This window comes from Pantherophis guttatus, chromosome 3 (genome assembly GCF_059756535.1).
Source record: "Pantherophis guttatus breed Tessera chromosome 3, ASM5975653v1, whole genome shotgun sequence".
Classification (NCBI taxonomy): Eukaryota; Metazoa; Chordata; class Lepidosauria; order Squamata; family Colubridae; genus Pantherophis; species Pantherophis guttatus.
The window spans coordinates 105,341,856-105,354,277 of record NC_142065.1 but is presented as its reverse complement, the minus strand read 5'-3'; the positions used below and the strand labels follow the sequence as shown (position 1 = coordinate 105,354,277).

Below are 12,422 nucleotides of genomic sequence, written 5' to 3'. Positions count from 1 at the left end.
CTGCGCGGAGGCCATAATAAACCCTGAGTATGTATCAATAGAAACATGAACATACTTCCAGGGGGCAAATGATGGCTACATCGTGACATCCATTTGCCATAATTGACAACTCTCTGTGCCCCGGGGGTTGACCCCCAGGGGGACAGAGTGCGCTTGTAAGCTGCAAGTGGGGCATTGCTGAATAATAGCAGAGGCCTCCGTTGCAGAGAGAGAGAATTGTTTCATTAAGTCCTTACGATTTTGGTGAAAGTAAGAGTGGCTAGCCCACGGGGTGATAGGGGACAAGGAGAGAATAGAGAGATCAGGAGGGGCAGTAAGGGCAGCGGCTGCTGCAGCATCAGCCCGAGAGTTCCCCTCTTGTATAATACCAGGAAATGGTTGGTGACTTCTGATATGGGCTGGAAAAAAAGATTCAGTCCTAGCATGAAGAAGGGATTGTAGGGTTATAAATAAACTTAAAAGATTATCATCAAGAGATGGGGAGATATAGGAGTCCGACAAGGATGTGAGAACCTTGTAAACATAGAGGCTGTCGAGGATAAGATTGAAGGGAGAGGTGGGGAAAGTTTGAAAAGCCAAGATGGTAGCGGCTAATTCGGCCCACTGAGCAGAAGTTTGAGGAGGGGTAATTTTGGTCTGCCACTGGGCCCCCTCTTTCCACACACACACTCCATAAGATTTGCTGCCGTATACATACACAGTGACAGCGTTAGAGATTGGGGATGAAGAAAGAGTGGAATGGAAAAACATCGGAACATTGTGAAGGAGTTGAAAGCAAGGGTCAGATGGGACATGACAGAAGACACTGCCCGCCCATTCTGCCAAAGAAAGTTGCAGGGGATCAGAGGTAGCATACAGGGGTTCCCAAGTGGTGAGAGACATAGGGACAAACAAGGAAATAACATCAAAGCCAATAAGACACTTTGCTTGAAACCGGCCTTTGGTGATGAGCAAGGCGAACATATAATGCAAGGGGTTAATAGATTTGTGCGGAGTATTAGGAAGATGAATCCATTCCAGGACAGCAACAGTGCCCTTTTTATATTGAATCAGGGCAGCGGTTGGGATGGAGGGGGTGTTAAAAAGTACAAGGGACACAGGTTCATTAGGGATGGCTCGATCCACCCAACGAGTGGCCATCGCGGAGTCGATGAGAGTTAGCACATGCTTTTGAGGATCAGTCAAAACAACGACTGATGAGGGAGATGAAGGGCCTTTGAGGGCCAGGAAAAGGGGGGAAAGTTGGGCAGTGGTGAGTGCAAGAAATGGGCGGACAAAATTTATCGCGCCCAATATCTGCTGGAAGGCCACAAGAGTAAGAGGATTCGGAAGAACAATATGAGGCAGGGTGGGTGAAGAGGAGGAGGTTAAGACTTTATGACCCAGATATGAAAAAGGTGGGTGGGTCTGAATTTTTTCTGGAGCCACCTGAAACCCATGAGAGGACAGGTGCTGAATCAGTTCAGGGAGAAAAGGTCGGACCATGCCGGGAGGACCCGGGGCGGCCATAAGGATATCATCCATGTAGTGATAAAGCAGCAAATGAGGGTGAGAAGCACGAAAAGGTGAAAGAACTGCATTGACATAAAATTGACACATTGTGGGACTGTTGAGCATGCCTTGAGGCAAGACAGTCCATTGATAGCGCAGGGTAGGGCGAGACATATTAGTTTGAGGGATTGAAAAAGCAAAAAGTTCCTTATCATTATTGTGCAACGGGATAGTAAAAAAGGCATCCTTGAGATCAATGACCACTAAATCATAATCTTTAGGAATCAGATTTGGGTTGGGCATCCCGCATTGAAGTGGGCCCATTGGCTTAACGATGGCATTGAGAGCGCGAAGATCCTGAATTAATCTCCATTTCCCTGATTTCTTTTTGACCACAAATACTGGAGTATTGTATGGGCTATTGGTTGGCTCCAAATGTCCAGAGCGCAGTTGTTCATCCACCAGCTGTTGTAATGCAATTAATTTTTCACTGGTAAGTGGCCATTGATCTATCCAGACAGGTGTAGGGGAGAGCAGAGTAAGTTTCAGGGGAGTTGGAGACATTGCTAGTCCTCTAAAATAAGTTTTGCATCGAATTGTGAAATAAGATCTCTGCCCCATAAATTAATGTGAAGGGGCAGGACAACTGGCTTGATTTGTGCCGTAATTCCTTTTGTAACACATTGTACTGTGAGCCAATTTTTACTGGAACTTGCCTGTTGTGTGCCATCCACTCCCCGTACTGCTGGAGATGGTTCAAGGGGCCATTGAGAGGGCCATTCCGCTGTTCTTATGACTGAAACATCAGCGCCAGAGTCTAGAAGGCCAGAAAAGAGAATGCCGTTAATTAAAAATGGCATAATTGGTTTCTGGGGAGTGATTGGCTTTGTAAGAGCTAAGAGCTCAGTGGGCGGGGGTTCCACAGAGGAAGCCGACACATCCTTAGGTAACAGTACCAACCGAGCAACAATATCCCCTTTTTTCGCCAATATGGGGACATTGGTATAGAATTGAATCTGAACACAATTTTGGGGTGGAGGATCAATCATGGAAGGAAGGACAAAGATGCCTCGTTGACGGGCCGCCGCCACCGGGAGAACGGTTGCAGTAACATCCGGTGGGAGCGGGCCGGGCAACTGGGCGTCTGCGACAACAAGGAGATTAGGAAAGTCAACAGAAGTGTCAGCAAGAAGTTTCAGATCCATGCCTTGGCAGCAGGGCAGAGCGGAAAGCGGAGAGGAAGCGACCGGAGAGAAGGAAATGTCGCCACAGGAAAGAGAAGGTACAGCCTTTGGAGGGGGGCTAGCTGCAAGCCCCGTTATTAGTTTCCCTGATTCTGAGGGAAAGCTCAACATTGATTGGCCCAATGGTAGCCCTTTTTACATTTAGGGCATACCGTCTTCGGTTTGGCACTGGAGTTAGGTAGGGGGCGGGCAGCACCGCCACCCAGGGCTCGGCACTGTTTTTTGAAATGGCCAGGTTTTCCACAATTGAAACAAGTGCCTTGAGGTTGGTTCCCCTTTTGTATGGTTGCGGCCAATGCATCCATCTGGTAGGTTTGGCTGCCGATAACGCGGCAAGCTTTAAGAAAATCCGCCAGAGTGGAGGCTGGGTTAGAGACTAATGGCTTGAGAACAGATTGACAATCCGCATTCGCATGTTCAAAAGCAAGTTTCATCAAAATTTATTTTGCCGCTTCTTGGTTGGAAATTTGGCAGGTTACCGCGAGTTGTAAGCGGTTAACGAAGTCGGCGTATGACTCTGTCGCCCCCTGGCGAATAGCATAGAAGGATTGGGTTGGAGTGCCTCGATCATCGACACGAGTTAAGGCAGAAAGAACAGCAGAGCTAATGAAAGGAAACGCGGGGGGGGGTTAGATTGTGAGCCTGGGCGTTAATTGTAGCAAAAGCACCTTCCCCAAAGAGTTGATCAACAGTCCATTGAATACCTGGGCGGAGGACTCTGGTTTGGATTTCCCTTTTGAATTCTGATTCAAAAACAACATATTGTGTGCCGGTCAGTAGCATTCTAAGCAAGTCTTTCCAGTCTTGAGGCAACATTTGATAGTTACCAGCAATGGCATTCAACAAGTAGTTGCCTTTTTTAGTTCTTTAATCATCTGCAGAGGCAAGGGTTCCCAGTCAACGAGAATGCCGCCGGTGGGTGCTTGTTAAAAAATGACCGGGAACAACTCAGTGTCAGCTAGATTGGCAGCATCTAAAGTGCCGGATTTTAAGGCTTTTTGGTATGCCCCGCGAATAAGACCAGGTTGAGAAACAGGAGCGGGGGCAGCGGCAAGGGGAACCGGGGCTTCGGGGGCCATGGGTGAAAGGGGGCTCACAACCGAGGGCAGCGGGGTAGTCACCATGACCGAAGGAGTCCGGTATGGCGGCGGATCTAATAAAGGCTGGTGAGGTGAATCAGCATGGTTTTTAATCAAGGTATAGGCTTTTTTCCAAAGGCACAGAATGTCGGGCGGCACGCGAGGAGGTTGGTGGAAGACGGCGCCAATCTTCTTCCACATCTCCATTTTTAGAGATCCGCCCTCAGGATAGGACAGACATTGAGCCCACACATAAGCAAGTAATTTAACAGCCTCACTTTTAGAAAGAGATTTGGTAAAATTTTGTTCTTGAGGAGAGAGGTATTTTTTCCTGCCCAATTGTCTCAACTCTTCTACATGAGCTTTCTGAGCTGCAGACATTCCACCCCCCCATACTTACGAAAAAGAAGAGTCAGTCGCCAGCGATGTCGTCGGGTGCACCATGCCTATTCCAGGCAATAAGCAGAGGGTCGGCAGGGACATATTCCCTTGGGGAATCACATCGAGACGTATTCGTTTCACGAGATCACGTCAGGGTCACCAGATGTGGTGGTCTCCCATGAGAGAAATGAGACACACAAGCAGGTATCTCGGGATGAGAGCCCAGAGCTGACTCCGTGACCCTCTTTTATTAAAAATTCATCAAGTTCATTATACAGCATCATAGCAAGGTGGGATTGGGGGTGGTTACATGATCGGATTGCATACACTCATATTATAGTAGTTACGTAGACCCTTCCCTGGCTGGTACGACCCTTCCCAGGCTGATACGAGAATAATCATGTAGGTATTTCTTGGCCTGAGCCATTGGGACTTTCCAGATGACGTAATGTATTTCAACATCCTATTTCCCTGTACGCGCTGTGGCAAGGTCCACGGGTAATTCTGACATAAATTTTGGGTTCAATTGTGGTCATTAAGTCAAGGACTGCCTGTATATAAATTCTTAACTACATCCAAAATGACTGATATTGACTGATGATTATGATGTTTATACATCATAATCATCACCAAATGAAAGTATTACCAAATACTTTCATATCACAATGTTTTGAGGATGAATTTTTACAAACTTTACACAAAAAATGAATATTATTCTACAAAATAGAAGCATTCTTTATGACTAGAAAGAGGCTAATATAGAGGGACAATATTTGACTTTAACAAGAAACTATAAAGGAATGTCTTTATTGAATAATGTTTACAAACTGTTTACCACAATTTTGTCTGAAAGGTTAAAGATAATTTTATAGAATTTTATTCATGAAGATCAATGCTTCTTTTTAACTAAAAGACAACTACAAAATAATATTAGAAATGTGTTGAATATTATGGAATATTAGAGCAACATAATGCAAAAAAACTCAATCTTCATTGATATTCTTATATGCAGAGAAAGACTTTGACAATTTGAATTGGATTTTTCTATTTATAACTCATATGAATTTTGCAGATAATTTTATTAAATGAACAAGATTGATTTACATTTCTCAGAAAGCACAAATGATTATTAATGGACAATTACCAAAACCTTTTGAGATTCAAAGAGGGACAAGACAAGGATTTCCATTGTGTTGACTTTTGTTCATTTTGAAATACTGAGTAGAGTAGAGTAGAGTAGAATAGAATAGAATAGAATAGAATAGAATAGAATAGAATAGAATAGAATAGAATAGAATAGAATAGAATAGAATAGAATAGAATAGAATTTTTTATTGGCCAAGTGTGATTGGACACACAAGGAATTTGTCTTGGTGCATATGTTCTCATGTACATAAAATAAAAGATATGTTCATCAAGAATCATAAGGTACAACACTTAATGATAGTCATAGGTTACAGATAAGCAATCAGAAAACAATATCAATATAAATCGTAAGGATACCAGCAACAAAGTTACAGTCATAAGTGAGAGGAGATGGGTGATGGGAACGATGAGAGGATGAGAAGATTAATAGTAGTGCAGACTTAGTAAATAGTTTAACAGTGTTGAGGGAATTATTTGTTTAGCAGAGTGATGGCGTTCGGGAAAAAACTGTTCTTGTGTCTAGTTGTTCTGATGTGCAGTGCTCTATAGTGTCGTTTTGAAGGTAGGAGTTGAAACAGTTTATGTCCAGGAGGAGGCTGTAAATATTTTCACAGCCCTCTTTTTGACTCGTGCAGTATACAGTCCTCAATCAAAGGCAGGTTGGTAGTAATTGTTTTTTCTGCAGTTCTAATTATCCTCTGAAGTCTGTGTCTGTCTTGTTGGGTTGCAGAACCAAACCAGACAGTTATAGAGGTGCAGATGATAGACTCAATAGTTCCTCTGTAGAACTGGATCAGCAGCTCCTTGGACAGTTTGAGCTTTCTGAGTTGGTGCAGAAAGAACATTCTTTGTTGCGCTTTTTTGATGACGTTTTTGATGTTAACTGTCCATTTTAGATTTTGCGATATGGTGGAACCTAGAAATTTGAAGGTCTCTTCTGTTGATACTGTATTGTCTAATATTGTGAGAGGTAGAAGTATGGAAGGGTTTCTCCTAAAGTCTACCACCATTTCTATGGTTTTGAGTATGTTCAGTTCCAGATTGTTCCGGTCGCACCTTGAGGCTAGTTGTTCAACCTCCCGTCTATATGCGGGTTCATCATCGTCTCGAATGAGACTGATCACTGTTGTGTCATCTGTGAACTTCAGTAGTTTAACAAATGGATTGTTAGAGATGCAGTCATTGGTATACAGAGAAAAGAGAAGTGGGGAGAGCACACAGCCTTGGGGGGACCCTGTGCTAATTGTACAGGTATCTGATGTGATTCTGCTTAGCTCCACCTGCTGCTTCCTGTTCGTTAGGAAGCTGGTGATCCACTTACAAGTGTGTTCAGGTACCTGTAGCTGGTATAGCTTAGTTAGAAGAGTGTCTGGAATGATGGTATTGAATGCTGAACTAAAGTCTACAAAGAGGACCCTCGCATAGGTCTTTGGAGATTCAAGATGTTGTAGCATGTAGCGCAGAGATATAAGATGAGATGAGAAAATTATGGGAGTTAAGATTTAAAAAGAAACTGATCAGTTTAGGATGTTTGTGGATGATTCATGTTAGGGTTAGGGTTGAGTGAATAGAAACAATAATGGAAAAATGGAAAGACTTTGATATGTTAGCAGGTTTCAAAGTTAATAATTAGAAGATGAAGTTATTAACAAAAATATGGAATTAGAAGATCAAAGAACTGATGGAGAAAATAGACTTTAAGATTAATAAAAAATAAAATTCTTCGATATTACTATGACAAATATGAATTGTATATTATTTGAAAATAATTATGTTAACACATGGAATGACATTAAGAAGATCATGTTAAAATGGGAGAAATTAAAATTGTTAAAGTTAGGGAGAACCTGTAAAAAAAAAGGATGTTTTACTAAGAACAATGTTTTTGTTTCAAATAATATCTGTTTTGATTAAATTTGATTAAATGTACCTGTCAGGTTTCAACATTTAAACATGCCATTTAAACAATAGCAAATATATATATCTAAATTTATATGGCAAGTGGGGGCGGGAAATGGGATAAATACAAAGTGCTACAAGATGCAGAGGAAAGTTTGGTTATTTGAAATTGTATTTCTCAAATTGTTGTTTGGTCTTGACAGAAGAATGGTGAAAAACAAGTGACTTTTAGAGTTAGAAGATCATTACCTGAGGTTTAGATGGCATGGGTACCTATGCTATAATAACATTAAAATTAATGTAGATTTTAAAAATGCTGACATATTGAGAGTATAGAATAGATATAAACTCAGGTTGTACCCAAAAATGTTCCTATGAGTCTCAAACAAGAAGTATATCATAGAAGAAAACAGCAGACAAGGACAGGTAGTTGAGATATTGGGAATTATTAGGAAACCATCAAGGGGAATTTAAAGTTTAATCAAGGGAGCAGTTAATACTAGAAGGATAAATAATACAATAACAAATTACTTAAATACTTATCATTCCTTTTGGAAAGAACAGCTCACTGTTGCCATATTTCCTCCTACGCTCAAATGTACATATTGTACATAGAAGAGCTAAGTTTATAACGAAAGCAGTTGTCCTATGAACTCAATACATTGAACAAAATGCTATACACTGTAAAGGAGATTCATTTATCTGATTACTAACTCTTTGTATTAATATATTTGTATTTCATCGTTTTTATTTCCTTCTACCTACCTTGTTCTGAAATTAGACTATGTACTGTGCTGTACTTTATTTTATTTTTTTGATAAGGTCACAAGACTAATCTATCAATAAACTAATAATAATAATAATAATAATAATAATAATAATAATAATAATGATAATAATAATAATATAGTAACAGTACAAATGTAGCTGTTTTCCCATTAACAGTGATCAAAATGGACAAAAAGTATTAGAAATACAGTTGGGCACCAATGATGAACATTAAATGCTCAAATGTATAAGGTTTTTAGAAATTTGAAATACAGGAAGAACAAATTGAAGAATGTATGGTAAAGTGGGCTAATTTATAGAAATTTACAATATGTCATAATCAGTTTCCACACAGCAACATTGAATAGAAGATACACAGCATCTCTAAGTAACACCATGATTGCCATCATGGAGCACTCTTCATTTATTTGAGGAAAGCTGCTTAGTTACTGCTGTTAGCGGGAGTTCAATTTGTTCTGTTTTAATATTAGCAGCAGCTAAAGCCTAGACTGCATGTTGTTCTTAATGCAATCCCTAAACTGCCACTCTGCTCCCACCCATCACCCACCCTTGAAATAAGTGACATTCCCATAGCAATGGTTGGTTAATGTACCAGATAGGAGCGATCATGCCATCAAATCAACTATATCATGTATTTTTCAGGATGATTGAAATTGCCTGAAGGCTTTAAAACCTGCAATTAAAAACAAACAAAACAACCCATAAACCCTTTACGCAAACTGAGAAAGGTAGCTCTGATTTCTTCTGAGACACAGCTTGCAATGTAATGAAATTTCAGAACAGGAACTAAATTTATTCATAAAGTAGCAGCAGAAACAGTAGTTGTTTACCAGATTTAGGTAAAATAATGGCTAATGTAGGAATTAGTAGCTCAGGATCTAGTATCTAGATGCTGTTATGATTCCCAGGAAAGGCAGCAGAAATTTCCAGATTTCAAAGGTCCATTCACTCTGTATTCTAAACTGTTTAGTGGTACAATTTATTTACTTATTTATTTATATCCCACTTTTATTGTTTTTAAAATAAGGCAGCAGGAGTATCTAATACTCCTTCCTCGTATTTTCCCCACAACAACGACCCTGTGAACTGGGTTGGGCTGAGAGAGAGTGACCCAGCTAGCTTTCATGCCTAAGGCAGGACTAGAATTCATAGTTTCCTGGTTTCTAGGCCAGGGTCTTAATTCCTAGACCAAAACGGTCTAGTCCAATATGGCCTGGATTAAAACTTTTGAAGCCTCATTGCCGCACCATCACCCTTGCTCTATTAACAGGTCTCTCTGCACACTGTTCTTTCTCCTCTTATATTTATTTATACCTCCAGTATTTCACAGGTTATTCTTGTGCATTAATGGATATCCCTAAGAAGAATTATATCTCCCATTACAATGGACAAGTGGTCAGTGGTTTATTCATCATCACCATCAAAAATCAAAAATGCCACCACAAGACAACAGAAACTAAAAATGAAAGCAAGCAGATGGTGCATATGACTGAAGGACTAAAGCAAAACACACATCACATGACAAATTAAATGCGTAATTTTTGCATATTGCACTGCATTTATCCTAGTCAGGGAAGGTTAGTCTCCTTTAGAAAATATTAATTCCTTTTTGCAGTAAAAGAATACAAAGATACAGCAATAAAGAAGAAATTCCCAAACCAGTTTGTGAAGACCCTTAACAAATATGCCAAAAGCGTTTATTCACTGTTCCTAGAAGAACTAACAAAAATGTATTGAAGATTGAAGATATAATACTGAATAAATTTATACTTTCTCAGTAGCAAGTTCAATTGAGTTTAAGGATGTTACTCCCTGATGAACTAGTATAAAATTGCTGTTTACATTTGAGAGCTCAAGCATACACAGATTATTGGGAAAATTAGGATTATTATTCCATTGTGAAACAAGGGTTGATAAAGTTACAGTATATCTAATAGACAAACCTGCTTTCCATCCTAGAACTAATCAAAGTATAGAGAGAACAGATTACTGAACTAATGGAGTTTGTTCCTCTCATCGCTTCATATGGAATTGGGTTTGCGGAAGGAAATTTCCCCTAGCAACTCAAGCATGTATTTTTATTGGAAAGTAAGGATCATTTACTTTTCTACACATATGAATATTTTCCCAGTTTCTCCTTTTTTTTCTTCTTTTCTTTCTCCTCATTCCCCTAACTTTGAAATAAAAAGAGGCAACTACATCACACAGAATGTGGATGCATTTTGTTGATTTCTTCTTTCACTTATACCAGTTTAAGAATCAATACATTCTCTTTTTTTTCATGGTTTAAAATGTTCCATCCATGCCATAAGCATTCATCTCAACATTCTAGCATGTATAAATCAATTATGTGCAAATGTGGGTATGGATTATTTTGAAGGAAACACGATCAAGTGATCAGCATAGGTGTTTATTAGTTACCTTCATGTATTGTCAGGAAGTAATAAAAGTCCAGTGACACCTGAGGAGTGCAAATCTCTCATCTTTAAAGTATTATCAATAGCAGATCACAAGTACATTAGTGATAATATGCTGTTCTTAAATCAGTTTTTTCATAATGATTAGCAATGCTTTTTAATGAATTATAGAATGATAGACTTGGAAGGACCTAAGAGTTCATCAAGTCTAACTCCCTGTACAATGTAGGATTCACTATACCAGTGATGGCGAACCTTTTTGGCACTGAGTGCCCAAACTGGAACGTGCATGCATATCAATGCATGTGTGTGCATGTGCGTGCGCTAGAGCACCGGAAATCTGAAGACCAGCTGGCTGGCACGCACATGCCTGTTTTCAGGCCATTTTTCAAGCCGTTTTCAGGCTGGTTTTTTGGCTGTTTTTGGCACAAAAAATGGCCTGTTTTGGGGCTGTTTTGGAGCCATTTTCAGGCCATTTTTAGGCCATTTTCCAGCCGTTTTTCAGAAACCAGAAGAGCAGCTGCCGACAGCACGTGTGCCCATAGAGTGGGCTCTGCATGCCACCTCTAGCGTGCCATAGGTTCATCATCACAGCACTATACCATCCCAATAAACTATTCAATGTTTGTTTAAAAACTCAGTCAAGGGGAAGCAACCACTCCATGCAGTGATAGATGGCTCTAATCATCAAGGAGGTTTTCTTTATGTTTAATCTGTAGTTATATCTGTTTGCCAATTTCGTCTAGTGTTCAGCACCAGGCTAAAAAGTGGGAGACTATGAATTCTAGTCCCATCTTTGGCACAGAACCGGGCCTAGGAAGGAGATAGTGGCAAATACCTCCAAAAGCTTGCCAAGAAGACTGCAAAGGCTTATCCAGGCAATCTCCAAGCATCAACACTGACATGAAGGCTCATACATCCAGATCTGTGAAGTTTCATCCTATTAGTTCTAGTCTTAGCTTCTGAAGCAAGTGAGAATAAGTTCAAGCCCTTGATAATGTTTGACAGCCCTTCAGATATTTCAAAACACATCCGCTCTCAACCTTCTTTTCTTCAAACTAACAAAAGAAAGTAATCACCACAAATCCTATGCCTTTAGTTTTCTTCCTTTCCAAAAGTAATCAGGTGTTGCTGAAACATTAAGCTTAAGTTTCAGGATTTTTTCCCTACTTGGAGAATTTTTCATATTTTACATTTCCTTCAGACTTTTTTTTTAATCCTTTGTCCACCCCTTGCATTTTTTAAGACCTTTTTCTTCTTCCTTAGTTCCATTATGTTATGGATACATTTTTATTGTATCTCATCATGTATCTCACATGGTGAATTTTGCTTGAATTCTGAGAAGGAGACTATTATCTGTTGTGGTGCTATATATAAAGGTGGGGAGACACTCTATGAATACAGAACCTTTTCTGGATGGTGGCATTTTTTTAAAAAAATGGAAAAGAAATGCCAAAAGAACTTGCTTTCCCTGATAGAAGATACAGATAAATCAGATTAAGCAAGACTCACATCAACAACTTGCTGACTATGGGAAAATATGATAATTTAAAAGAAAATGCTAGCTTTTCCCTCTTGGCCCTGGTGATTTTCTCTTTGCCTTTGGCTGTGCCTAAGAACTGAGTGGGAAAAATCTATTGACTCCCTTATATTCCTTACACCAGCTAAATTGGTCATCTGTCCTTTTGTTTCAACACAAAATTACTTTGGGAACAAGAAGATGCTATGATGACAGAAAAATGTACCAAAACTCACTAGTTTTGACATCTAGACAAACCAGCAACCTTTAACTTTGCTATTGGCTGCATTCCACATGACACCAGACCACAGTAAAATTAAGAAGCATGAGTAAAGAAGATAATTCACTGTGGCATTATTATCCTCACAGAACCAAAGAAATAACTACTCTCTATGTGGGAGTGTGTCTATGTACACTCATGTTGCTATATGTCAGATCTGAAAACCTGGGCCTGCAA

The 12,422-nt window shown here is 39.8% G+C and overlaps 1 pseudogene; it reads right to left on the bottom strand.

Annotated features, from left to right (window-relative positions):
* Positions 1-2,678: 2,678 nt before the first annotated feature.
* Positions 2,679-4,054, bottom strand: LOC148114719 (endogenous retrovirus group K member 8 Gag polyprotein-like; annotated as a pseudogene).
* Between the last annotated feature and the right edge of the window lie 8,368 nt (positions 4,055-12,422).